Here is a 14004-nt window from a genome sequence, read left to right on the forward strand (position 1 = left end):
CGGGGTAGCTTCAGTAGTCACTTTGCAGGTGGTACAATATGCCCATAATATAGGCAGAAACTCATCTGTCCAAGTGTTCCTTAAGCGTTCAACCCTTTTCTTAAGTCCATCAAGGATTATTCTATTAGCAACTTCCGCCTGCCCGTTTGCTTGTGGGTGAGCAACCGAGGTGAAGTGAAGCTCTATGCTATTATCATCACAGTACTCTATGAATTATGCATTATCAAATTGCCGCCCATTATCCGTGACAAGGATGCGTCGAATCCCATATCGGCATATAACATTCTCCCGGAGAATTGGGCAATTTGCTCGGTGGTTATCTTGGCTAGTGTTTTAGCCTAAATCCACTTTATAAAATAGTCTATGGCTACCACGATGAACTTTCTCTGTCCTAATGCTACAGGAAATGGTCCAAGTATATCCATTCCCCACATTACAAAAGGGGTGGGTGTGTTGATAGATGTAAGCCTCTCTGGGGTCTATCGTACTATTGAAGCGTGCCTCTGGCACCTGTCACATTTCTTCACATAGGTGGTTGTATCGGCTAACATAGTTGTCCAGTAGAACCCCAATCGAGTTATCTTGTGAGCGAGGGCCCTGCCCCCAAGTGTTGCCCACAAATCCCTTCATGGGCTTCTTTAAGTGCCTTCTCTGCTTCAAGAGATCTCAAGCACTTCAGGTATGGTATAACAAAGGACCTTTTGTAGAGAAGGCCTTCAATCAATAAATATCTCAATGCTCTCACCGATAGCTTGCGTTTCTCTTAGGCATTATCATGGAGCCACCCAATCTCTAGGTGGGTTTTGATCGGGTCTATCCAACAGCTTTCTACACCAACCGGTGCTATCATATTTATGACATGTATAGTAGGGGTCTTCAGGACCTGGAAGTAGATACTTCTCGGATAATTCTCAATTTTGGACGAGGCGAACTGAGATAGGGCATCAGCCGTAGTGTTCTCCTCTCTCGGCACATGTTCTGCGTACCATTCATCAAACTGAGTCAGTGTTTCCTTCAAGACTCTCAAATACTTTTCCATCGTATCATCTTTGGCCTCAACTCTCCATTGACCTGAGCAACTACAAGTCTTAAGTCTCCACATACATTTAGTTTTTTGGCCCTTACGACTCTAGCCAAGACTAGGTGGGTTTTGATCGGCTCAATGCTTCATATTCTGCTTCGTTGTTCGTAGTTGGGAAGTCCAACTTCAAAGCATACTCGATCATGAACCCATCAGGGCTTTGCAAGACTAGGCCTGCACCACTAGATTTTGTTTTGGACGTTCCGTCAAATTGGAGAACCCGATACTCTTTCAGGGTCATTTCTTCATCCTTCTCTTTCTCTCCTCCTTTTGGGGTTACTATCTTCTGCCCCCTGACTTCTTGGTCGTTAATGGTACATTCGTCCACGAAGTCTGCTAAGACCTGAGTCTTGATGGTTGTTCGAGGCTTGTACTTGATGTCAAATTCTCCTAACCTAATTGCCCACTTAATGAGCCTTCCTCTGGCCTTCCGGCTATGTAGGATGTTCCTCAAGGGTTGGTCCATCAGGACTTCGATCTTGTGAGCCTGGAAATATGGTCTCAACTTCCTTGAGGCTGTGATGAGGGCGAGTGCGAACTTCTCTATGGTGGAGTAGTTCATTCTACTCCGTGGAGAACTTTACTTACATAGTATACAGGCTTCTGAAGTTTTTGTTCTTCCTTTATGAGGACTGCACTTACGGCTTGTTCAGATACCTCTAGGTACAGATAAAGGGTGTCTTCCGGACTTGGTTTGGCCAGCAACGGGGCTTCAATCATATACTTCTTTAGCTGTTCAAAGGCCTCTTGGCTCTCAGTTGTCCATTCGAAATTCTTCACATTCTTAAGGTTTTTGAAAAAGGGCAGGCATTTATCTCCAAACTTGGAGATGAACCTCTCTAGAGCTGCAATTCTCCCTGTCAGCTTCTGAACGTCCTTGATGGAACATTATGGCTCCATGTCCAGGATGGCTTTGATCTTATCTAGTTGGCCTTTATTCCTCTCTTAGAGACCATGTGACCCAAAATTTTTCTAGACCCAACACCAAAAGTACATTTGGCGGGGTTTAACATCATCTTGTGGTGCCTCAACACTTCAAATGCCTCTCCGAGGTGTTTAATATGATTGGCCTTGCTTAGGATTTTGACCAAAATTTCATCAATATAGACCTCCATGGTCTTCCTAATTAGATGGGTAAATATCTTATTTACCAGTCTTTGGTAATTAGCTCATGCATTCTTAAGTCCAAAAGCCATAACAAGATAATAAAACACACCAAAGTCAGTTACGAAAGATATCTTGGGGGTGTCATCCATATGCATTTTAATCTTATTGTAACCACTAAAGCCATCCATAAAAATTAGCATCTCGTGTCCAGCAGTGACGTCGATCAGGGTATCAATCCTTGGTAGGGGGTAGCAGTCCTTGGGATAAGCGTCATTCAAATCAGTGAAGTCGATGCACATCATCTACTTCCCATTGGCCTTCTTAACCATTACGGGGTTGGCCAACCACTCAGGGAATTGTACTTCCTCAATGAATCCAGCTTCTAGGAGCTTCTCGACCTCCTGTTTAATGGCTTCCAGCCTTTCAGGGGCACTTCTTCTGCTTTATATCCTTCCGAGTTGGATAGAGGTTTAACTTATGAGTTATGAGATTTGGATTAATTCCAGGCATATCAGCTGCTGTCCAAGCAAACACATCACTGTTCTTTTATAGGAAAGTTGTCAATTGGCCCTTCAAGGGCTTATCCAGAGATGCTTCAATATACGTGACCTTATCTGGGTCTAAAGAGTCTAGGGGAATTGGGACCAAGTCCTCTGCTGGTTTCCTTCAAAGTTCGTCATTCTCTTGGACATCCATGTCCTCTATGAGGAGGACCTGCCCCCGGTTCCATGGGGCCTAAGTGCTGCAATATAGCAACTGCGGGCCATTTTCTGATCTCCTTTCACTTCTCCAATACCATTCCTAGTTGGAAACTTCAGTACCATATGGTAGGTTGAGGGCACAGCCTTAAACGCATGAATCCCTGTTCTTCCCATGATGGTACTGTAAGTAGAGGTTGCCTTAACAACCTGAAAGTTCATCATCTGCGTGGCCTCCCTGGGCTCTTCCCCGATAGTCATGGGAAGTTGTATTGCTCCTTCGACTTTGCATTCCACGTGGTTAAACCCGTAGATGAGTGTGTCGGATGGAGTTAGTTGAGAATCATTATAGCCCATTCTTATGAATGTTTCATGGAAAAGAATATCCACAGAAGCTCCATTGTCCACAAGGATCCTCATAACAGGATAATTTCCAATTACCGGAGTGATAACCAGAGGATCATCCGGAGAAAATTTCAAACCTTCAAGGTCGGGGTCACCAAATTCAAGTGTCATCTCTAACTTAGAACGCTTAGATGGTTCCCCGACTATGCTCATCACCTCTCTCGTATAAGCTTTTCGAGAGTTCTTTGTAGTACCAGCTGTTGTAGGACCTCCTGAGATCATATTGATTACTGGCCCTCGGGGATGTGGGTTGCGATCTCTGTCATTACCCCTTCGATCGTCATCTCTTCGGTCATTGTCTCTTTTTAGGCCTCCAGCCTCTTCACCCTTGGTGAAACGTCCGAATTTTCCCCTTCGGATCAAATAATCAATCTCATCCTTGAGTTATCTAAAGTCATCAGTATTATGACCAACGTATTTGTGGTACCTGCGGTATCGACTCTTGTCTCTTTTCTCAGGGTCTCCCCTTAGCGGCTTCGGCCATTTGAACTCTTTGTCCTTTTCATTTTTTATAAGGATTTGGCTCCTCGGAGCGTTCAACCTTGCACCCTCAGTGAACCTTGGTTGCTGATTCTTCTTAGAATAGGAGGAGTCAAAGCTTGTTCTAATTCGAGAATACTTGTCCTTGGCATCGTACTCCTGATCTGTCTTCCACTTCTTGTTTCCAGCAGCCTCATTACTCACAGTGGTATTTTTCATACTTTCCTCCACCTTTATATACTTTTCGGCCCTATCCTGGAGCTGCAGCATGCTTTCGGGTGGGTGATTGGCCAGGGACATCTTAAAGAACTCGTCTCTAGTCCCTTGCAGTAGAGCTATCATAGCTACCTTATCGTTAAGAGCGGGGACCTTCAAAGCCTCCTTCGTAAATCAGTTTAGGTAGTCTATCAGGGACTCATTTGCTCCTTGGACTATGCCCATGTGGGAAGCCGAACTTTTCTCGTGTACTCTCCCACTAATAAATTACTTGATAAAAGATTGGCTCAAGTCCTTGAAGAATCCAATAAATTTTGGGGGCAGATGGCTGTACCACCTTTGAGCCATACCCGATTGGGTTTGAGGGAAGGTTCGACACTTAATAGCGTCGTTCACAAGCTGTAGCAATTAGGCGTTAGAAAACGTCCTTACATGATTAGCAGGGTCACCCATTCCATCGTATGCTTTGATGGTGGGCATCTTGAACTTCCTTAAGATTCGTGCGTTCATTATCTCATCAGTGAACGGTGGGTTTTGATCATCAGGATTTCCTAGGGGCATAAGTTCACTTGGATTAGCTTTTGGGGCAACAGCCCTTCTCGGTATTCGACCATCCAGGGCTATGATCAGGGAAAGACCTCTTTTCCTCGTAGCAGGTGGAGGTCTTTGGGGTAGGTGCGCTTCCAAGTTGCGCTTTAGCCTTTGGATCTCAGCTTCGTGAGCTCTGATCCTCTCCTGGACATCTTGGGGAATCGTCCCTTGGGTGCTTCTGAGCCGCTAGTTAGTATTAGGCATCGGCTCCTTATCAGCATGCCTCCTCCTTAGAGCTACCTCATCGTCCGATGATTCAGAATTATCAGAATAGGCTCCAGAGAACTCTCGGTCCTCTAGGATGGGAGCCAAGCCACGTATGTATTGGGACATCCGCCCATGTGCTTCGCTCCGACTAGAGTGTCCACTTCCTGCAGCCTCAGGGTATAGGGGCATCCCGTAAGGGGGGTTAGTGGTCACGATCGTTGAATATTCATACCCAACGGGTTGAGGGTTCACAGGTGCGTGTAACTGCTGAAATTGGGGATACGTCCCTTGAGGATCCGAAGGATTCGTCCCTTGTGGCTGAGCCTCCATTGCCCCTACCAGGGTTCCTCCTTAGGTGGAGGCATAAGTTGAGTGCGGTGGTACCTCTACCACTGATGTGATTGTTCGCGATGGGACATGAGTGTTTTTTCCACTATTGTTTCTGCTCCGTGTGTTCACCATGTTCTTAGTATTTTTCCCACAGACGGCGCCAAATATTATGGAATAAAAACTAGAGTATGTTAGTAATTAGTGCTAGGGTTTGTGAGCTTTAAGTTTTAATAGCTGCTCTCGCATTCGGTATTATTGGTCCCTGCAAGATGCCTACGTATCTCTGTGTGGTAGAGAATCAAGCCAAATATGTAGTTCTAGGTTGAGGGGTAGAGCTCTTTATATAGAGTTGAGTCTAGGGTTAGACTTTTGTTGGGAGACTTGGTGGACAAGTCTCCAACTTAGATGGTAATTTGGAGTCCTAGAAGGGAAGGAACTCTAGGACCTTCTGCGTTAGACTTTGAGTCCGTTTTGGACTCATGTCTCTGCTCTTCCAGCTGTATTGGGCCTAGTACGTGAACAACTTGTGTTCGTGGACCTTGATGACCGCTGCTGGTGGGCCTCGTGTACATGGGTCGTCCTGAGTCTGCTACGAGCTCGGATCAGCCAGGTCTGTACTGGACTTCATACAAAAGGCCCAAGTGTAATTAATGTGACATTTAATGTGCATTTCCTATCCATATCAGAATTAATTATGAATATTTTTTAAGAATAGTTTATAATTTATCTTTATTTTGTTACTGCTAGGGTTAGTTGTAGTGGTATGAAGTTTAAAATATAATTTTTTTTTATCTCCTCTTTTCTAAAAGTTAAAATTCTTTATCTTTTTTCAAAGTTATTTTATGTTAACTTTTTTTTAATGGTTATTTGTTTATTTTAGGTTGATACTAGTTAAAAGATTTATAATGCACTTTATAAATTGAGCAGTTTTGAATTAAGTATGAATATTTTTTTAGAAATAATTTTTAATTTATTTTTGTTTGGGCTAGTTGTAGTGATATGAAGTTTAAAATATAAACTTTTGTTTTATCTCCTCTTTTCGAGAAGTTGTTAATGAAATTCTTTATTTTTTTTAAAAGTTATTTTGTGTTAATTTTTTTTCTAATGTTAATTTGTTTACTTTAGGTTGACACTAGTTAAAAGATTTATAATGCACTTTATTAAATGAGAAAATCATGTTTCACCTTTAAATAATTTTTAAATTGTTTTATATAATAATATTTTATTATGTGAAAAAGAATAACTAAATATAGAAAAGTTATCTAAAATATAGAAAAGTTACTTTTTTCTAAATATAGAAAAAATATTTGTACTCTTAAATAACATTATTAGCAAAGAATTAAGATTAAAAAATTAAAAATAATAACAAGTTATGTTAAATAATTTATTACGTAAAAAATTTATTTGTACCCTTACACGACAATTAACAATACACTTACATTAAATAACCTATATATGTACACTAACTTATATATATTGATTAAGTTAAACTCCGTTAATGAGTTACTCCCTCCGTCCCGATCAATTTTTTACTTTTGGTTTCAGCACGGAGATTAAGAAATATGTATAAAGTAGTGAAAAAGAGAAAGAAAAGTGGGTGAAGTGGTGGGGCCGATTTGATTTTTAATATATAAAATTGAGATAGTGGAGTAAAAGTAGTGTGAAAATAAAGGAAAAGTGGGAAAGTTGTGCGATCCATTGACTTATTTTAGTAAGTTTTGAAATGTAAAATATTAGATTGGAAATCCCAAAAAGAAAAATGTAAAGAATTGATTATTGCAGGGAGCAAATTTTTTACTCTTGAAAAAAATATCAGAAATGTGAAAACTTACAAATTTCACGCGGAGAAAGTTCAATGTAAAACCGATGAACAGCCGGGCTTTGAATAATGAATACATTGCTGATTGACCTCGTCTCTCTGACTCTCTCTCTCTCGAACTTGTTTTAAAATTCTATTTTTCTTTTCAAAACAGGGCGATTTAGGGGTCGATTAATCCCCAATCCAAAACCCTAAATCGAAACCCTAACCCTAATCCCCCAATCATGTTTACAAAACATTTATTATTCCATCTCCTAATCCTCATAATCGCTATCTACTCTCTGCCCACCGTCCGATCAATCTCCGACGATTCTAATGTCTGTTCCAATACCCCGGTCTCTTTGTGCCCGATCAGCTGTTTTCGACCCGACCCGGTTTGCGGCATCGATGGCGTCACCTACTGGTGTGGATGCGCCGATGCGCGTTGTGCGGGCACTAGTGTTTCTAAATTAGGGGCTTGTGATGGTAATGATAGCTCCGTTTCCGGTCAGGCTTTGTTGTTGATTAATATTCTTTGGCTTACTCTTCTCGCCTTTTTCGTGTTGTTCGGACTTCTTTGAATGCTTGCATTTCGGTATTATTTTCAATTTACTGGCGGAGGATTCATTGCTTTGATTGACCGTGACTATTCTTTTTGTATGTATTGTACTATTGTTTTCGGATTTGAGTATTTGTGTTTCGGAGGAATATTGTCGCATTGATTGTTTTTCTGTTGTATCATCTGATAGTGTAATTGAATATAGCCATTGATGAATGTAGTTGAATATAATTGAAGTATTGTTTGTATAGATGAATTTTTTGTGTTTATGACTATTGATTGCATAGGTAAACCATGTTCTTCCATCTGTTTGTCTATAATGCTGGATTTGGACAGTTACCTAGTATAACAGTTTTCGTAACTAGGGACTGCATTGAATATAGTTTAGATCACGGTTAGGATTACATATGTTCTTATGTTGCATATAGGACATTACTTAGAAATAGTGAATGCTATGATGATCTGGTACAAAACTAATACCTTGTTCCCGTATTTAAATTCGAGTTAAAATTTTGAGAGAAAAGGAAAGATTTGTGCTAAAAATTTTGAGAGAAAAGGAAAGATTTGTGCTAGTTTATTTTCTCTAACCTGTTCCCATGATTTTTAAAGGAAAGAAAAGAAAAGAATGGAGGGGTTAAATATGAGTCAATTTCTCCCTAAAACTTTCTTCCCAAAAGTAGGATGATTGAGTGAGCAAGATAAATTGCACCAACAATTATATTGAATATTTTTAATATATATCTACTTTCTTTTCTTTTATTCAAAAACTTAGGAATACAGAAAGAAAATTCCATATGAAATCTTTTCTTTTCTTTTCTACAATATTTAATCCGTTTCTTTTATTTTCTTCAACTAAAAGACTCAGGAACAGTAATTGTTAAGTTTGCAAGAGTACAAATGAGGTGACTCTTGGAAAGTTAGAAGAGCTGTCCGCCGCAACACTTAGAACCTCTAGTGCACTCTTTCACCTAACATAAACTTTAATAGTCTCATTGGTGTCTTCTCAAGCATCACTGCTTTGGTTTACGGCCAATGTTTTTTGTAGTTTTACCCTCTTCTTGATCATTTTCTGGTGGTATAGGCACTTGGTGGTATAGGCACTGGTTTACGGCCAATGTTTTTTGTAGTTTTACCCTCTTCTTGATCATTTTCTGGTGGTATAGGCACTACCCAGATTGAATATTAAAGCTAAATTATGTACCATAAGCATGATAGATTTATGAATGATAGATTTATGAATGTATTCAAGCAAAATTATGTAACATTAGCATTATAGTTATAGCTTATGACTTACGAGTTACATCTTCAACATCAACAAACATATTGTGACTAATCTTCCTTCACTTTTTTCTTTAACTTGTTCTTTATCTTGTTTTAATATATATATATATATATATATATATATATATATATATATATATCTTCCGGTTCATTTATATTACATATACATCTTACTTATGAGGCTCTGCTTCGGATCCGTTGCATTTTTGGGTTGTTTCAACTGTTTGCACAACTAGTCCACTTGAAGGGGAAGTTGCAAAAATAGTCCACTACGCCACTTCTAGTAGCGGGGAAGTAATGCTGCGCCACTTGGAGTTAGGGGTGTGCACGGTTCGGTTTGGCTCGGTTTTTACCGAAAACCGTTACCAAACCGTGTATGTCGGTTCTGTTCGGTTTCTAGCTATTAACCATAACCGAACCGCTTGGAATGGTTATTTTTAGTTCGGTAAATCGTTTGTCGGTTTCGATTTTTTTCGCTTTTTAACTTTTTTTTAATTAATTATGTAATGTAATGCAAAACAAAAATAAATACTATTAATTATTGTATAACCAGTTAACCATGCAAGTGTGACGCCCTCAATCTCGGGGTTAGAAAATGAGGACCCACACACCTTTAAACTAAGAATAAATAAGCATAAACCCTGATTAACTAATAACAGGATCAAACATGATTAAGTTTGAGACAAGATTACAACTACCAGCTAGATCATATATATTACAACCCAAAATAATATTTAATTTACACAATCGATTCCGACTTGGAACCGACAGATAACCCATTGTATCTTACAAACTTTACAAACTTTCCAACTAAGCGCTTGCTCACACACAACCTGTACTACCTGCTCTGGCATCTGGAAGCCTACAACACGGTAGGGGCCACCAGGTACGCTCTTACGAGCAGTGCGCCTGAGTTTGGCCATCCTCTTGCTTAACTGCCATGGTTAAAACAGAGCAAAATATATGAGTATAAAACTCAGCAAGTAACTAAATGACAGTTTTATGATGTAATAATCAACATTTATCCATAATTACTTTTAAGGCTAAATCTCTAGGTGGCAGATTTCTATCTTTGGGCTATGAAAGGGTTATGAAGAAATAGTTGGGCTTTCACGAATCAAGATTCAAGATAAGGCGAAAGCCGACATTCATCACAAATCATTAACATGATCTCAAGGATCTTTCAAATGGAAAGCGAGAATCTATTCAACTCTGGGAATCAATTATATGATTGATAACAATATCATAATAAGAATGAGGGTTCACACGCTGTACGCTAAACAATATCACAATCAACTCATTTTCGAATCATTATAAACCATTTCATTTTCAGAGAAGCAATTTTCTAAAGCAATGTATTCAATATTTTTTTATAAAGTGATAGGGAACCCTTAATTGGACTACTTTAACTTTCAATTAATAATATTACGGATGATCAGCCCGTACCGACCTCCATCTGGTCGTAAGGTACCTATGGCATAATTTCAGCCTTAAATTGGACTAGCCCCTCTAGTCTCTTATATGACTGGACTAGTCCCACTAGTCTCTTACGTCTCAATCCAATCCATCAGGAATTCATTTGAAAAACCTTGTGTTGGAAAAAAAGGTTTTACCAAGTTTATTATATCATTACCAAGAATATGAAATCATTCAGACTCCTTCAAGTCGAAACTCATTCTTCAGTACAATTCAAGAATTCAAAGAAAGTGAAAGGATCAAAGGTAAGCAAAGATCAATGCTATGGTCGATATCAAATGACCATCAAAGTACGTAAGTTAGGGAATCAAAATAATCTTAGAAATCACTACGAAATAAGGTATACAAAGGAAAGATATAGGTTGATCAAAACAATACGCAAAGGATTTCCAAGGTTCTTATAAGGTTAACAAGAATTCAAGGTATCCAAAGGAATCAATAGGTAATCAGGGTATGAATCAATAGGTTTACAGTAAGGGTTTAAACAATAATCAAATCAAATCGTTATCAGAACACTATCAGGGTGTTTCAAGTAATCAATAACAGGTATGATACAAGAATCAATATCAGGGTTCAAGAATCAATAACAGGTTATCACAGGTGTTATAAAAGATCAATACTCTATCATGGCATCATCAATATCCTTCCAATACACAACTTGTACAAGTAGGCAGAGTTACTTTCCTGAATTCCCTTTCCTGTTTTACGAGGGTTGAACTACTGCCACCTAGAACACCTTTTCCTTTCCTAGCCTGAATACCTTCACGCAGTGATATCCAGTAATTTTAGGAATTAATATTATTAATATCTTGATGATTTTATGTGATTGTTTAAAATTGGGAGAGAATAAAGTTGTGGATATTTTATTTCTCTCTGATGAATTCATGTTTTTAAATGATTAATGTGTTAATTGATAATTGTAGTATCGATCCCTGTCATTATTGTGAGAGTATTTAATTACTTATACTATTTTCAGAAAACATATCCGGTTTTATCTAGATTCTTCCTCGTAGCGGGTGGAATGTAAAAATATTCAAAAATAGTATATAATGACTATTTTGGTACATGTTAAGTGAAGAATATTATATGAGTTATTTGAATTTTATGATATTTATGTAAATTAGTGAGTAAATATTTAAAAATAAATTATTCCGGTTTGGCGAGTCAGTATAAGGTTTGAAGTGTGATCAGTGATTATACAAAATGAATTGTAAACACAGGATTAAATATAAAATTGGTGAGTATGAGATTTTATTATTTGAGAGATGGGATTATGTGTTATTTGATTCATAAATGAGTGACTTTGTGGTCAAAATATTTTTTTTAATGATTTATTGTGTGAAAAAGGGGTTTAATGGATTTTTAAATATTTTTATTAAATCATCGGTATATGATTGAATCATGAAACTTATTTTATTACCTCTAAAATACCCTTAGAGACATTTTAAAAAATGATAGTTGGATTTATTTTGAGGTGGGAGTATTTTAAAATGATTTAATGAGCTTTATTTCTATTTGTGCATTATCTTATAAAATTCGTATAAAATGAACCATACGCTCAAATTTATTTTAAAAATATGGGAAGAAAGGTAATTTTATATTCTATATTTTAAAAATAAAATTTGAACAATTATGAAATATTTCGGAGCAGGTTTATATTTTTCAAGTTCGTTTTCAGGATTTTCAGCATTTAAATTATATAAGTAAAAATTCAGTTTTTAATTGCCAAAGGACAAAAATGCCCATGTGCTTTATAATAAAAAAAACCAGCAGGCCCTGTTCTTTTTGATATTCACGATCAATCTCTCGGATCCTCCTTGTCTCTCTCGGGTCCTCTCTTTTCTCTCTCTTGCGCTAGAACACAATCACCATCGAATCTTGCTACTTTCTTCGATTTTGAGTTCGATTTGTGTCTCTCTCTTCTCCCTGAGGCGTGTTCTCTGTTTGATTGCGTATATATATGTGTGTTTTCATCTGCTGCGTGTATATATATATGTGTATACTGGTTTGTATATATGTGCTTGGTTGATATTTGAATTTGTTTTACAATTACTACGTTAACTTGTAGTATAATTAGATGAGTTGTGTACTTGTTTTAACAAGAGTATATGATCGGATATCAAATCTTTTGAATTAAGAATATGTGTACGAGTGTGATGATTGTGTATATGTTTTTAGAATGGTATTTTAAGAGTGAAAGTAGCAGATTAAATATTTAGAATTGTACAAAATCAAGCTAAAATTTCAGATTCCTCCTGGTCAGTTTTTGTAGCACAGTTCTGGGCTCACTGAGTCAAATTATATGATTAATATTTCTGTAATAATGTGCTCCCTGAACTCTAGATCAAGTATGAAAAAGAATTTCAAAGTTTCATTTAACGAGCTAAAAGATATATATGTTTTAGTGCAAGATGCGCAGAAAATTCTGGGTAGGTTGTGTCGTATTAGAGGCCCTGTTTTGCTACCTTAAACTCGAGCTTTGCTTCTGATATTTTTACTGGAGTTAGATGATAGGATCTGAAATATGTCATTCAAATTTTATACAAACAGACCAGTTTTTCTATTTATTAAAAATCTTAGCGTGGGGCTGGTTCTACGGGACAGATTCAGATTCCTGACTTGCAGACCATGTTTTATTGCCTTAAACATGGAATTTGCTTTTAAAATTTTTATAGTAGATTTGAATAATATTTAGGAGTGTCTCATAAAAGTTTCATATAGAAACAAAATAAAAATTCATTTTATTAAAAATCATGGAGTGGGGATTGTTTGAACTATTTGTTCTGGTTTTCTTTCGTTATTAGTGCATAATACGAGTTTATATTTGGTTGATTGTATATAATTTATAAATAATGATTAAGTGAGGATTGAGAAAATTTAAGTTTTGGTTAGATTATATGTATACATATAATTTGACTTTTCGAATATTTTCTATCCATATATACTGAAAATTTCTATTCGTTACGAGTATAAAGATGCAGTATGATTTAGTGAAATATTATGGTGTTTTAATTGATGTTGGATTAGTATTTGCTGAGTACCGAGTTTGGATTAAGGATTTAGAGATGACAGTCATGTTAGGATGCTTGGGTTTTCAATAAAGTCATAAGTGCTAAATGTCTGCTAGTTGAACTACTACGTAAGCCAATGTGTTTTGCTTTAATATTATACAATGACTTACTTTTGTATTGCTTTTAGAATGTGGCAAGTGGTCGTAAATTTTTTATAGTAGTATTATACTACTATAATCTAGTATTGTGATAGCAACGATGTGTTTTATGGAAATACATGTTAGTATATGCCTATTTGAGATTGAGTTTCGTTGTTAATTATTAGAGTGTGATTTGAATATGTGTATAGTTCTAGTCTATGTAATATATGTGCAAGGTGATTTATTTAAGTATTTACTCAAGTTGAATTGGTGATGCTAAATTATATAACTGCAAGTTCAAATATTATAAATTATTAAGTATACTTAATTGTTTAGGTGCCGCAAGTCTGGGCGGGTAATTTTCCTTAATTGTTTAGGTGCCGCAAGTCTGGGTGGGTACTTTTCTTGTTTACTTTTATGTTGCTGCAAGTTGAGGCAACTTTATTTTTGTATGGTTATAGGATTAAATTATGAAATTGAAAAACAGGTGGATAGTCCTAATTACGAATACTCCATGCCAAAATTTTCTAAAATTCCCCTGCATCTAAATCTATTCGACTTATTTGATTTCAATGATTTGGAAGTATGTTATGATTGTTAGCTGTAACACGTATAGGATATATC

Source organism: Apium graveolens, chromosome 4 (assembly GCF_009905375.1).
Source record: "Apium graveolens cultivar Ventura chromosome 4, ASM990537v1, whole genome shotgun sequence".
NCBI lineage: Eukaryota > Viridiplantae > Streptophyta > Magnoliopsida > Apiales > Apiaceae > Apium > Apium graveolens.